This window comes from Salvelinus sp. IW2-2015, linkage group LG35, assembly GCF_002910315.2.
Source record: "Salvelinus sp. IW2-2015 linkage group LG35, ASM291031v2, whole genome shotgun sequence".
NCBI classification, from domain to species: Eukaryota; Metazoa; Chordata; class Actinopteri; order Salmoniformes; family Salmonidae; genus Salvelinus; species Salvelinus sp. IW2-2015.
In genome coordinates, this window is record NC_036874.1 from 9738431 (window position 1) to 9751496 (window position 13066).

The following is a 13066-nucleotide window of genomic DNA, read 5'->3' on the forward strand; positions in this document are numbered from 1 at the left end:
GACATAACTAGTATGAAGTGGTTGTGTAGACACAGCGTAACCCATTCGTCAATAAATGGGAGCTAAGAACTCCAAAACAGACGTTGTTATGTAAAATAGCCTACTATTCTGTTTTATCGGGTTTTCACAAGGACTGACTATTTTGCTGTGCTCCCTGCGCGCGATGGACGCAAATATTTTTTGATAAATGCGTCGATGGAAATCATCTCGCGCATACAGCTGTAGATATTTTTTTGCATCGACTCAAATTAATAAAATATAATTTTGGTCAATTACAAACTTTTAACAAAAATGTCCATCATACGCTTGACTGAGAGGGAAAACAGAATCCTACTTGGGCGTGCGAATTAAGGACAGTTGCATTCCATTTGTTCCATTTGTCCCATTTCATTAGATCCTGACGCATCTTGATAAGGACTCGGCCTTACGCTTATGTTATAAAAAAACAAACATGTTTGACTATATGGATTTTCTCGCAGTTGGTCCAGGAGAAACGCTGGACTTCTATACTGCAAGTCCTTGTATGCTCCAGGAACCATCTCTAACCGCATGCTTCACTGGACTAACAGAAACGGATTGGCAAATTCATCGGATCGCGCAATGTAGGTGAAGCTTTATTTTTATTTGGTCTATTTGAGGATTTAAGTAATTATCCCTTAGTTGCCAACTGTTTTACTCTACACTAAATCGAAATATTTGTTGTGATCATGTTACACCAGGAAATACTAAACGTGGGACTTGACATGATACATCCAGTTGTATTCTTCTCACACCTTTGATGCACTATTTATAATATAGTCTATTCCTTGCGCGTCAATTGTTCGTACATTGTAGCCTAAACTGTTCCCTGTGCAGTCCTGTATCATTGCATATTTAATCCAAAGACAATGTAAACATATTTATTTAGGTCATGTTGTATGTAGGCTAACGTTACCATCTTTTTTTCAGAGGCTGTAGTTCGAAGGCATTTCTTCATATATCTTTCTGAATATGTGATTGATGTCATATATCTAGTTCAAATGAACTAAAATTATAATATTATTTCAGATATAGGGTTTACATCAAATGCAATATATAAGCCTGCACAGTAAAATCAAGCTTAAACTAAAAATAACACCCAACAGCATTTATGTAGGCCTACACATGAAAGTTTATGTTAAAGGTGCAATCTGCAATATTTACTGCTTTTCATGGTCATTTCAGTTAATGATACCCATTGAATCTTGAAGAATAACTTAAAAATGCCTAATGCATTTAGTACAAGTGTATTACACCACTATAACCCAAAATTTAAGGTTTCTTTTTTTTACTTTTACGTTTGTAAATAATGCCTTTGTAAACAATATATAGCGTCAAAATATGTTTCAAACTATAATGTTGATATAACTGTTAGTCCTTGCATCCATAGCTTCATTGATAATTGGACTGTGGTTACATTTCTCCAGCCCAATCCCTCAGCTTTATAGCAAACCAAGTGACAGGGCTGCCATTTGGCTGAAAAGGGAATGACAGATTGTGTCTTTAAAGCTTTGGAATAGGGTCAATATTGTTGTTATTTTACATGTGCACATTGTTTGCTTTGTTGCAACTGATGATTGCATTTATTTAGTATTCGTATGCCTACCTCCTGGTTTATGGAATGAATTCACCGTTGTGCAATCAATCAGTATATTTACTTGTTATCCTAAATCAATAATACATGGATTATTACTGTGAACCCATTGATAATGAATTTGGCCATAAAATCTGCACTCCTATTTGACTCGTCACACCTCTGTTGTCACCTACTACACTCACTGCTCCTCTTTATTATATATTTAATTTAACTAGGCGTGTCTGTTAAGAACAAATTGTTATTTACAATGACGGCCTACCCCGGCCAAACGCTGGGCCAATTGTGCATCACCCTATGGGACTCCTAATCACGTCCGGTTGTGATACAGCCTGGAATCGAACCAGGGTCTGTAGTGACGCCTCTAACACTGAGAATCAGTGCCTTAGGCCGCTGCGCCACTCGGGAGCCCATTTCTTCAACTAGTTGTTGATATTTACAGATCAGATTAGGAAGTCAAAATCCATTCAGATACCTTTGGTTTCCTCTATCTGATATCAAAGGCGTATCGAAGGCAGCACCAAAGCCTGCTACAACATTAGACCTTCTCTGGCAGCTCTCAGTGTTTTGAGATGGAGGAGCATGTCGACCAAAGCCCAGCCAATGTGGTCAGTGGTCAGGACGGTCACTGGGGGTCACCGAGGGTTCATTGAACGGTCACCAACAGGAGGTCAGACGAGACCCAGACTGCTTGGCTTGTCTCCCTCACAGCAAAGTCGTTTTTGGGAAACTCTGCAAGCAAAGCCTAATAATATATTTACCTCATTCATCACGTAGGCTATTCTATAAGCACATTAATGTTGTATGAGCCAGTGATGATATCCTAATAACTATACGTATTGTTCCTGTTTACAAGTGTAATGTTAAGGGTATTTGGATCTCACTGAGCAATTAGCCTCATGTTGAGTAGCCTACTCACAACCACAGAAATTCCATCACCACAGATTGCCTTTACTTTCAGCATCTAGCCCCAAAAGTCCCCCAAAAGACCTCAGTGAGAGTGTGACAGCATTGTGATAGTATTGTGATAGCATTGTGATAGCATTGTGATAGCATTGTGATAGCGTGAACATTCCACATAGTGGAAGCAGATCGTGGCACACATCTTAAAACTTTACTCTTTACCAGTTTCTCTCTTAAATGTTGGTGAGCGCCTCCCTCCCCATTCCAAACCACTTAGTCTAGCTTAATATTCCACTGCTTCATCATCAGTCAGTTGATCTTGTGGCATCCTCCGCCATTGTTTTGCAGTGGAGAGAATACTTGCTAATGGGTGTGTCCTCTTGTTTGACCCGGCGAGGGTAGGTTCAACTGGAGGCCATGGGTTCAAGGGGATGGATATAAGCTATTTTTCTATTTTTGTTCCCTCAATTTGGCTTTTTTAGTTATCTGTCACTGGCCCTATGTGCTTTAACGGTGGAGGTGATAAGAAGCCAGCAGGGATGCTTGCCCTGTCGCAGTGGAGGCTCTCTATAAAACTGAAGAGATGTCTTAAGAGTGTCTGCTGTCGTCATTTTCCCACAAAGTATGGCATTGGAATAGTATGGCTGTATCTTGCCTCTTCTTCACCCTTGCACTCTCTGTGAAAATGACGACACAGAAATCTTAAAAGAATAGCTGAACATTATCTCAGTCAGATATGCCGATCAACACAAGGCCTCAACATGTCCTTGGGAACACAAGTGGACTTGGAACCATGGGCTGACATTACATATGTTTTCAACTCATCTACAGTAAATTAGTGAATCGTTTTCCATAGAGATAATTCTATTGCTGAGTCACTCAGTACAATGTTTACTGGCCATAGAAAATTAGTACTTCTCCAATAAAAGAAGCCCAAGCACTTTCTGTTTGGTAAAACAAAAAAAAAGATTGAATGCTATGTTGCGTAGTCGCTTTGCAGAATGTTTACTGACCATAGAAATAACTATTGGTCCTCGAATAAAAGAGGAGGCCCAAAGACATAATCCAATTTGTTTGATATTTCTACAGTTTTTAGGGATTTAATACTGTTTTACTTCAACACATTACTGTTTGAAGAACATGAAGCTACATAAATTCGATGTATGACTGCATTTTCAGCAGCTGCATTGGAATTTTCTCCGTCTCCTAGCTTTGTCCTAATATTACTTTCCACTCCTCCTTGTCTTCACGTTAGAGAATTTTGCGAATTAAAGTGACAGAAAAATGATGAAAACTCAGAAACAGCTTATGATAGAAAGACGATAAGGAAAGGAGACCATTTCAGAGTTTATGCAGTGGCAGCCCTCATCTCACTCCCAACACTCAGTGCCTGTCTTTCTTCCCAGCACCTCATCATCCCTCTCTCCCTCTCTTCCTCCCCCTCTCCCTCTCTCCCTTTATCCCTCCTGTGTGTCAGCAGCTGTGGAAACCCAGAGCTCCAGCTCAGAGGACCTGTTCGCCAGCCCTCTCTCACCTCCGCCCCCTCCTCGCACCTACAAACCCTGCTTCGTGTGCCAAGACAAGTCTTCAGGCTACCACTATGGCGTCAGTGCTTGTGAGGGCTGTAAGGTAAGGGACCAGACTGATCATGTACATGTCCCGAGAAACCCATCTGACTGCTCAAATGATGAATAATTCCACCTTTTTTTCATCAGCGGTTTCAACGTATTCACCATGTTCATTTCTACTTTGGAGTTCAATCCCAGACCTAATTTACCTGTGATGTGGATATGTAATGCGAGAAACTGCAACAAACACCACACACACACACGATTCCCACTATTCTCTGTGGTTCTCAAATGTCCCCCCTCTATCATCCTTTGATGGTACATGGCAGTGAGCTATAGTGAGTAGGTGTAATCACAATTGTTCATGAAAGTTAGGCCGATTGGCCCTCCGCTTTAGCTGAATGCTCGGGCAACAGAAGGCTCCACAAAGAGAAGGTAAATAATTGATGGGCAGCACAGTGAACAAGACCAAGAGCGTGGAGGAGACCATGACTACAGATGACATTCTCTCCTCAGCGTCTTTCGGAATAAGATGAAAGGCAATGATCGTAACTATAGATTAAGTGTGAGATCACATCTGTGTTAGAGATGAGAAGTGGCGTTAGTTACAGAGTTGTCTCGCTGACTGTTTAATGCAGAAAGTGAGCATGGAGCTTATCTCTCTTATCACCTCCACAAGCCTGCCCCGGAGGGGGACCTCATATAAGGAGCTGCATGAAAGAGATTTGTCGATTGTCCGTTTTCCCAACTGTAGCAGGTCAAAAGTGGAAATGGCATACTTTAGAAATATCAGTTGGTGTCTGTTGATACACATGTTGATCTGACCTGGCATATCTATTTAGATGTTCAAATTAAAAAAAAAWTTTTTTTTTCTTACTCTAAAAGAAATATAGCATATAGATGTATTTTAATTTGTATTTAACCTTTATTTAACTAGGCAAGTCAGTTAAGAACGTAATTCTTATTTACAATGACGGCCTACCAAAAGGCAAAAGGCCTCCTGCGGGGACGGGGGCTGGGATTACAAATAAAAAATACAACTTCTGTTACCCAGAAGTAACCCAACTTACAATATAACTATATAACGTTACTCAACCTACTGTATTTAACCCTAAAGAGTAGACTCAAGGCCAATAGGGACTGTTTGACTGCCGTGTTTACCCAGAGCAAACACGAGTATCACTAAAGGGCCTGAATCTTGGCCCTGATACACAGCTCATGTTTCGGGATCACACAGCATAGAATGTCTATAGAATGTTAACTGCTGGTAGCTGAAAGTACAAGGGAGATGTCTTCTCTATTGAAAACATATTATCCTTTCCGTTGGTGTCTCCCAGGGTTTCTTCCGTCGAAGTGTCCAGAAGAACATGGTTTACACGTGCCACCGGGACAATAACTGCATCATCAATAAGATCACCAGGAACCGCTGTCAGTACTGCCGGCTACAGAGGTGTTTCGCCGCGGGCATGTCCAAGGAGTGTAAGTGTCAATAATATTTCAGAGTGTCTCCATTCAACCACTGACGAGCAACATTTCTAAACAACGTCCAACTCCTCTGTAATATACGCCAAAACTGCAAAACACTGCTATGCAACATTCCCAAACTTTTTCATAAAACTCTTACCCAAAGTACTCAGTGCCTTCAGAAAGTGTTCACACCCCTTGACTTTTTCCACATTTTGGTGTGTTACAAAGTGGGATTAAAATTGATTGTGACAATATGTAACTTTTTGGGCGAGCCGAACAAATTCACATAGAAATATGGGTTCTAGATCTATCATTCCACTTGAAAGCAAGTCTAAGAAGTGGTAGATCTGTTCTATGTGCGCTATTTCTATGCTTCCCGTTCTTAAATTTTGTTTGTGCGTCTTTTACTTTCGGTTTTGTACACCAGCTTCAAACAGCTGAACAAAGAATATTTCTGGTCATGGAAAATATATTTCACAGCGGTTTAGATGGTACAATGATTCTCTACACTATAGTAGCTTATTTTGTCACATAAACTGAAATTAAGCGAACTATTAGAGTTCTAGCAACCAGGAAATGGAGTGTCGATTTCTGCATACTGCATCTTTAAATGTCACTTTTTGACTGGGTGACTGGGTGTATTGATTCATCCAAAGTGTAATGAATAACTTCACTATGCTCAAAGGGATATTCAATGTCTGCTTTTTTTAAACACATCTACCAATAGGTGCCCTTTGCAAGGCATTGGAAAACCTCCCTGGTCTTTGAGGTTGAATATGTGCTTGAAATTCAGTGCTCGACTAAGGGACCTTACAGATAATTGTAATGTGTTGGGTAAAGAGATGGGGTAGTCATTCAAAAATCATGTTAAACACCATTATTGCACACAGAGTTAGTTTTAACTCAACAAAATGTGGAAAACGTCAAAGGGTGTGAAACGTTTCGGAAGGCACTGTACCTTCAAACCTGTCTAATCATGTCAATGCTTCTGCTGTCCGAACGTTTTCCAAGAAAACTAATTCCACCGCCGCTGTCCAAACACATGAAAGCACTTCAAACACCATTGCCCACAAGGCGCACTGACCCAGATACAATCTCTGTTGTGGGTAGGGGGTGGTGTCATGGTGATGGATGCCTGCTATTCTGAATGTCATTCATCGCTTCTACCCAGCATGTCAGCATTCCATACATCCATCAGCACACGTATCAGCCTTGTGGCCTCGTGGCTGGAATGTAACGGCTACTATTGCTGCGCCATCGTCTGCCGTTGTCACCGATTGGTGTGTAATGCAGCCCAGAGTGAAGGGTTTACACAGTGATTGCAGGAAGTAGGGCAGACTAGACTAGACTATCCATTGACTGCACAGATCCGTCCGAGCCATGTGTCTGTCTGAGGAGACCAGGTGCATAAAGATGGATCTCTCCCTGAGATCTGGCTCAGTAAAACGAGTGGCCGGTGTTGAAAACCAATGGTTGAAGTACGTTGGCGTGATTTATAGATCAGTTGGAAGGTAACGTGACTATCTTACATTACTTACACACTCATTGGTAAATGTGCACGGCTTGTTTTAGAAAAATATGGTCATTTTAACAGACTCTTTACTGTTAACACCTACTATATATTCTGCAGGTGTTGCCCACAAGGGAAATCACACCAGAGGTATTGTGTTACAAGCACCATGATCCAACCAACTTAGCTATTGCAACCAATTCAATTTCATTTTTTTTTTCTTCTGGAGTTATCTCCGTTCATATTTCATCCTCTCTTCCCAGCTGTCAGGAATGACCGGAGCAAGAAGAAGGAGAAGAAGGAGACTCCCAAGATGACCATGATCGAGACATATGAGCTGACAGCCGAACTGGGCTGTGTAGTGGAGAATATCTGTAGGGCTCATAGAGAGACCTTCCCTTCCCTCTGCCAGTTGGGCAAATACACTACAGTGAGTAACAACCACTGCCGTGTTAGCACCATAGATATAAATTACATGCGGCATGGATAGTGATCCATTTAAGCCTGTCTCTGTTGAGGCTCAGAAACACTATCCCTGTACCATAATCCATTAATCTCAATAGATCATACTGGTTGTATTGTTGAGATAATACTCGGAACTAATTGCTCTTTCTCTCTCTATATATTTTTCATTTCCTTTCTTTCTTTTCAATTCAATTTATTGGCATGGGAAACATGTTTACATTGCCAAAGCGAGTGAAATAGACAATAAAAAATAAAAATGACAATATTGTCATACATTGGGCCGGAGGTTAGGAAGTGCAGCTCAGGTCCACCTCATTTTGTGGGCAGTGTGCACTTAGCCTGTCTTCTCTTGAGAGCGAGGTCAGCCTTCGGCAGCCTTTCTCAGTAGCAAGGCTATGCTCACTGAGTCTGTACATAGTCAAAGATTTCCTTAAGTTTTGGTCAGTCAGAATGGTTAGGTATTCTGCCACTGTGCACTCTCTGTTTAGGGCCAAATGGCATTCTAGTTTGCTCAGTTTTTTGTTGTAAATTCTTTCCAATGTGTCAAGTAATTCTCTTTTTGTTTTCTCGTGATTTTCTCTCTTCATCCCCATCCCTCTCTCTCTGCCCCCCCCCCGTGTGGCTACTCCCGTCCCTCTGTCTATCCCCTATTCTCTATCTCTCATCTCTCCTTTACCCCCTCCCTCTCTCTGTAGAACTCAAGCTCAGACACTAGGATCCAGTTTGGACCCTGGGGCTGATGGGTAAGTTCAGTGAGCTGGCCACCAAATGTGATCATCAAGGTTGTGGAGTTTGCCAAACGGGTTCCTGGCTTCACCGGCCTGACTATAACTGACCAGATCACCCTCCTCAAAGCGGCCTGTCTGGACATTCTGGGTGAGGCGGTGTGTGTTGTGTACTGTACGTATGTGTGTGTATACTGTATGCGTGAGGGGATATATGATGTGTGTACGTCCACGTCATCATCTCCAAAAGCACATCTCGCACGCTCATCAACTGTCCTGTGTGGAGTTAGAAGGGTTCAGCACAGGTGGTGGCAGAACGCTATGGATGCAGACGCTATGGATCTGCTGTTCCATTGTCTATCAGCCACAGTGTGCTGTTTGGTGCAGACGCTATGGATCTGTTGTTCCATTGTCTATCAGCCACAGTGTGCTGTTTGGTGCAGAGCTATGGATCTGCTGTTACATTGTCTATCAGCCACAGTGTGCTGTTTGGTGCAGACGCTATGGACTGCTGTTCATTGTCTATCAGCCACAGTGTGCTGTTTGGAGCAGACGCTATGGATCTGCTGTTCCATTGTCTATCAGCCACAGTGTGCTGTTTTGGTGGCAGACACTATGGATCTGCTGTTCCATTGTCTATCAGCCACAGTGTGCTGTTTGGTGCAGACGCTATGGATCTGCTTGTTCCATTGTCTATCAGCCAACAGTGTGCTGTTTGGTGCAGACGCTATGGATCTGTCTGTTCCATTGTCTATCAGCCACAGTGTGCTGTTTGGTGCAGACGCTATGGATCTGCTGTTCCATTGTCTATCAGCCACAGTGTGCTGTTTGGTGCAGACACTATGGATCTGCTGTTCCATTGTCTATCAGCCACAGTGTGTGTTTGGTGGCAGACGCTATGGATCTGCTGTTCCATTGTCTATCAGCCACAGTGTGCTGTTTGGTGCAGACGCTATGGATCTGCTGTTCCATTGTCTATCAGCCAAAGTGTGGTGTTTGGTGCAGACGCTATGGATCTGCTGTTCCATTGTCTCAGCATACGTTTGTGCTGAAGACAGACACAGTGGTGGTGGGTTCAGACAGAGTGTTACCGCTGAAGGCATGTTTTATTCTCTTTCATCTCCCCATATCTTCTGGTTTTCATTGTCAACTCGGTGCACCATCAAAGGTTGGTAGATTCTCACTAGCTGCACCATGGTGATTCACTCACAGCTTTATTTTCTCGATGGGAACGCTTTAATCTGAAATCAAAGCGTTATCATGTTTATTTTACATTACTGAGGTGGTTTCTAATGAGGCGTGCAGGGGTAATTACTGTGCAGATTGATGGTGATTTAGGCCGTTTGTGAAACTTGACTCAGTGCCTTGCTGTGATGGTCGTTATTTAATCTACAGATGTTTTTTTAAGGAGTTTTGGAAGATCTCACTCTTGATCTGTCTATCTCGTTCTCTATCTCTCTTTACCTGATCCCTCTATCTCTCTCTACCTGATCCCTCTATCTTTTTCTCTATCTCTCTTTACCTGATCCCTCTCTCTCTCTACCTGATCCCTCAATCTCTTTCTCTATCTCTCTCTACCTGATCCCTCTATCTCTTTCTCTATCTCTCTCTACCTGATCCCTCTATCTCTCTCTACCTGATCACTCTCTCTCTTTCTCTTTCTCTCTCTACCTGATCTGTCTATCTCTTTCTCTAACTCTCTCTACCTGATCTGTCTATCTCGTTCTCTATCTCTCTCTACCTGTTCTGTCTATCTCTTTCTCTATCTCTCTCTACCTGATCTGTCTATCTCGTTCTCTCTATCTCTTTTTCTATCTATCTCTCTCTACCTGATCCCTCTATCTCTTTCTATTTCTCAATCTCTCTCTAACTGATCTGTCTGTCTCTTTCTCTATCTCTCTCGACCTGATCAGTCTATCTCTTTCTCTATCTCTCTCAGCTTGATCTGTCTCTCTCTATCTCTCTCTTCCTGATCTGTCTATCTCTTTCTCTCTACCTGATCTGTCTTTCTCTATCTCTCTCGGTCTCTTTTTTCTTATGCAGACTCCATGTAGGTTTGTGTTTAACCTCTATACTTCTCTCTCTCTCTCTCTTTCTCTTTGCCTGAACTGTCTTTCATGTCTTTTAGTGTTTTAATTACCATCCCCCTCTTCTTGAACATGCATCTCACCATCACCTTTTTCTATACTGACTATACTGTCCCTTTCGAGACTTTCTGTACTACCCCTCATGTCCCCTCTGTCTCCTCTCTCCTGTAGATTCTGCGGATCTGTACGAGGTACACACCTGACCAGGACACTATGACCTTCTCAGACGGGCTGACCTTGACCCGTACACAGATCCACAACGCTGGCTTTGGCCCGCTCACAGACCAGGTGTTCACCTTCGCCGGCCAGCTTCTGCCCTTGGAGATGGATGACACAGAAAGTGGTCTACTCAGCGCCATCTGCCTGGTGTCTGGAGGTACTGCAACTAGCCATAGCTTCAGTACAGGCAGAATGTTTAATATGGAACGTGAACAATCTTTTTTGTTGTTTTATGAATGGATGTACTTTTAGTATTTACTCCAATATTTATTCCAATAAATTAACCTCATTGTCATTTTTGTGTATATACATATAGGCCACGTAGAGGAGTCACACAAACAAAATAGACGAGCTGAATTAGCAGTAGATGAATGATGTGTCGTGTCACACTGACAATGTCTCTCCTGTTTCAGACCGCCAGGACCTGGAGGAGCCGTCTAAGGTGGAGGTCCTGCAAGAGCCCTTACTGGAGGCCTTGAAGATCTACTCCCGTAAACGCCGGCCCAGCATGCCCCTCATGTTCCCCAAGGTCCTCATGAAGATAACCGACCTGCGCAGCATCAGCGCCAAAGGTTAGAGGTCAACTCCCTATCGGCCATGACACTTACTTTGAGCTGAACTACAAACCTCTTGGCTTGGCTTCATGACTGTTATAACCAGGTGTTATGGCATATTGTGATTTTACAACACCAGTGCACATCCAACCACATCCAAGGCTAATTTAAGGATGCAGTGTAAAGAGAAAAGTAGAAAATCGGGTGACCTGTGGATGTCGATGTGGGCAACAAGTCTAGTCAGTGTAAAAACCCTTTAAGACATGCTGGGTGGAGGTGGGTTAAATAGGGAAAAATAAAGAAAATCTGCCTCTGATGAGAGTGATATAGTTAAGAGACACTTCGACTACTCTATAAAGTGTCATTGACATTTTCCCTTCTAATTACACAGGAGCTGAGCGCGTGGTGACGTTGAAGATGGAGATCCCAGGTTCCATGCCTCCTCTTATCCAGGAGATGCTGGAGGAGATGGAGAACCTGGAGAAGCAGAAGCAGTCTGAGGAGGAGCAGAGAGCAGACAAGAACATCACACCCACACACCCACACTCGCCATGTCCACAGAGTACATAGACACTGGCCTGTTTGCTTGAAAACCTTACGAGAAAGAAAATATATACCTCCAATGGGATGTCCCGGGAAGGAAATGATGAGGATGGTCAAATGTGAACAATACAAGTGAAAACAGTGTATTCAGAGTTGAATATATAAAGGGAATTGTAAATAGAATCATGCTACAGTACTTAGTTGTGATGTACATACAGAGAGAAAAAGAGAATAATCATAACTGGATGTGACTGGAGATATAACAGGACTAGCCTGTGTGTTGGTCAGTATCATAAGGTGCTTAGAAGATGGTTTGACTACATACAGTGCATTGCAGTACTAGAGAGTAGCTTAACGTATTAACCTCACACAGAGCCGTTCTATACGGATGGGAGTGGAATTCATGTGAATTGTGAATAGACATTCCATTGTGGTGCGACACAGGGGCAAGGGCATGACAATGCATTTTTCAGAGGCCATTACTGGATGTGTGTGGGTCTCAAATGTACAAGAAGTTTTAAAACAGGTTCCTATTCTAAAGTAAGGGGCTTCACGTTTCCATTATTTCAAGTCTTGCATGATTGGCTTTGTTAAGTAAGTGCTATTACTCTCACCATGTCAACATGTATTCTACATACCATTGTATGGTTATGTTTATCTCTATGATGAACGGCATGGTGCTTTTTTTGTGATATTGATTATGATCATATTTCAGATAGTTATTGGTCTACTAAAGTCTTGAAACTATATATACCCTGGGTGTGTCTGACTCATTTAAACAAAACCCCAAAAATATTTACACGATCCAGTGCTCCATACAAAGGTTGATACTGCCCCCTGTGGTCTCTGTAGAGAATTACACTCATTGCCTCAGTGGAAAAACTACTGTATAAACACAATAATATGAAAGATTCAAGAGTGGCGCAACATAGCTTCAGCGTGTAAATCAGCTAGAAAGATGTGTCGGCATCGAGTAATTGTCTCTGGCTCCCTCCCAGTTAGGGGGAGTGATAAGCTCTACAGCAGAGTCTCACAACTCAATTGCTGGTTGAAAACTTTTCTGTCCCTCCTAAAAGAAAGAATTTGTAGATAATTGGCCCTCTTTCTGGGACTCACCCACAAACAGGACCAAGCCTGGCCTGTTGAGGAGTGACGGACTCCATCCTAGCTGGAGGGGTGCTCTCATCTTATCTACCAACATAGACAGGGCTCTAACTCCCTTAGCTCCACAATGAGATAGGGTGCAGGCCAGGCAGCAGGCTGTTAGCCAGCCAGCCTGCCAGCTTAGTGGAGTCTGCCACTAGCACAGTCAGTGTAGTCAGCTCAGCTATCCCCATTGAGACCGTGTCTGTCCCTCGACCTAGGTAGAGCAAAACTAAACATGGCGGTGTTTGCCTTAGCAATCTCACTGGA

General features: G+C 42.6%; 1 pseudogene; it reads left to right on the plus strand.

Moving 5' to 3' along the window:
* Positions 1–17: 17 nt before the first annotated feature.
* Positions 18–12402, plus strand: LOC111958839 (retinoic acid receptor beta-like; annotated as a pseudogene).
* Positions 12403–13066: the final 664 nt, after the last annotated feature.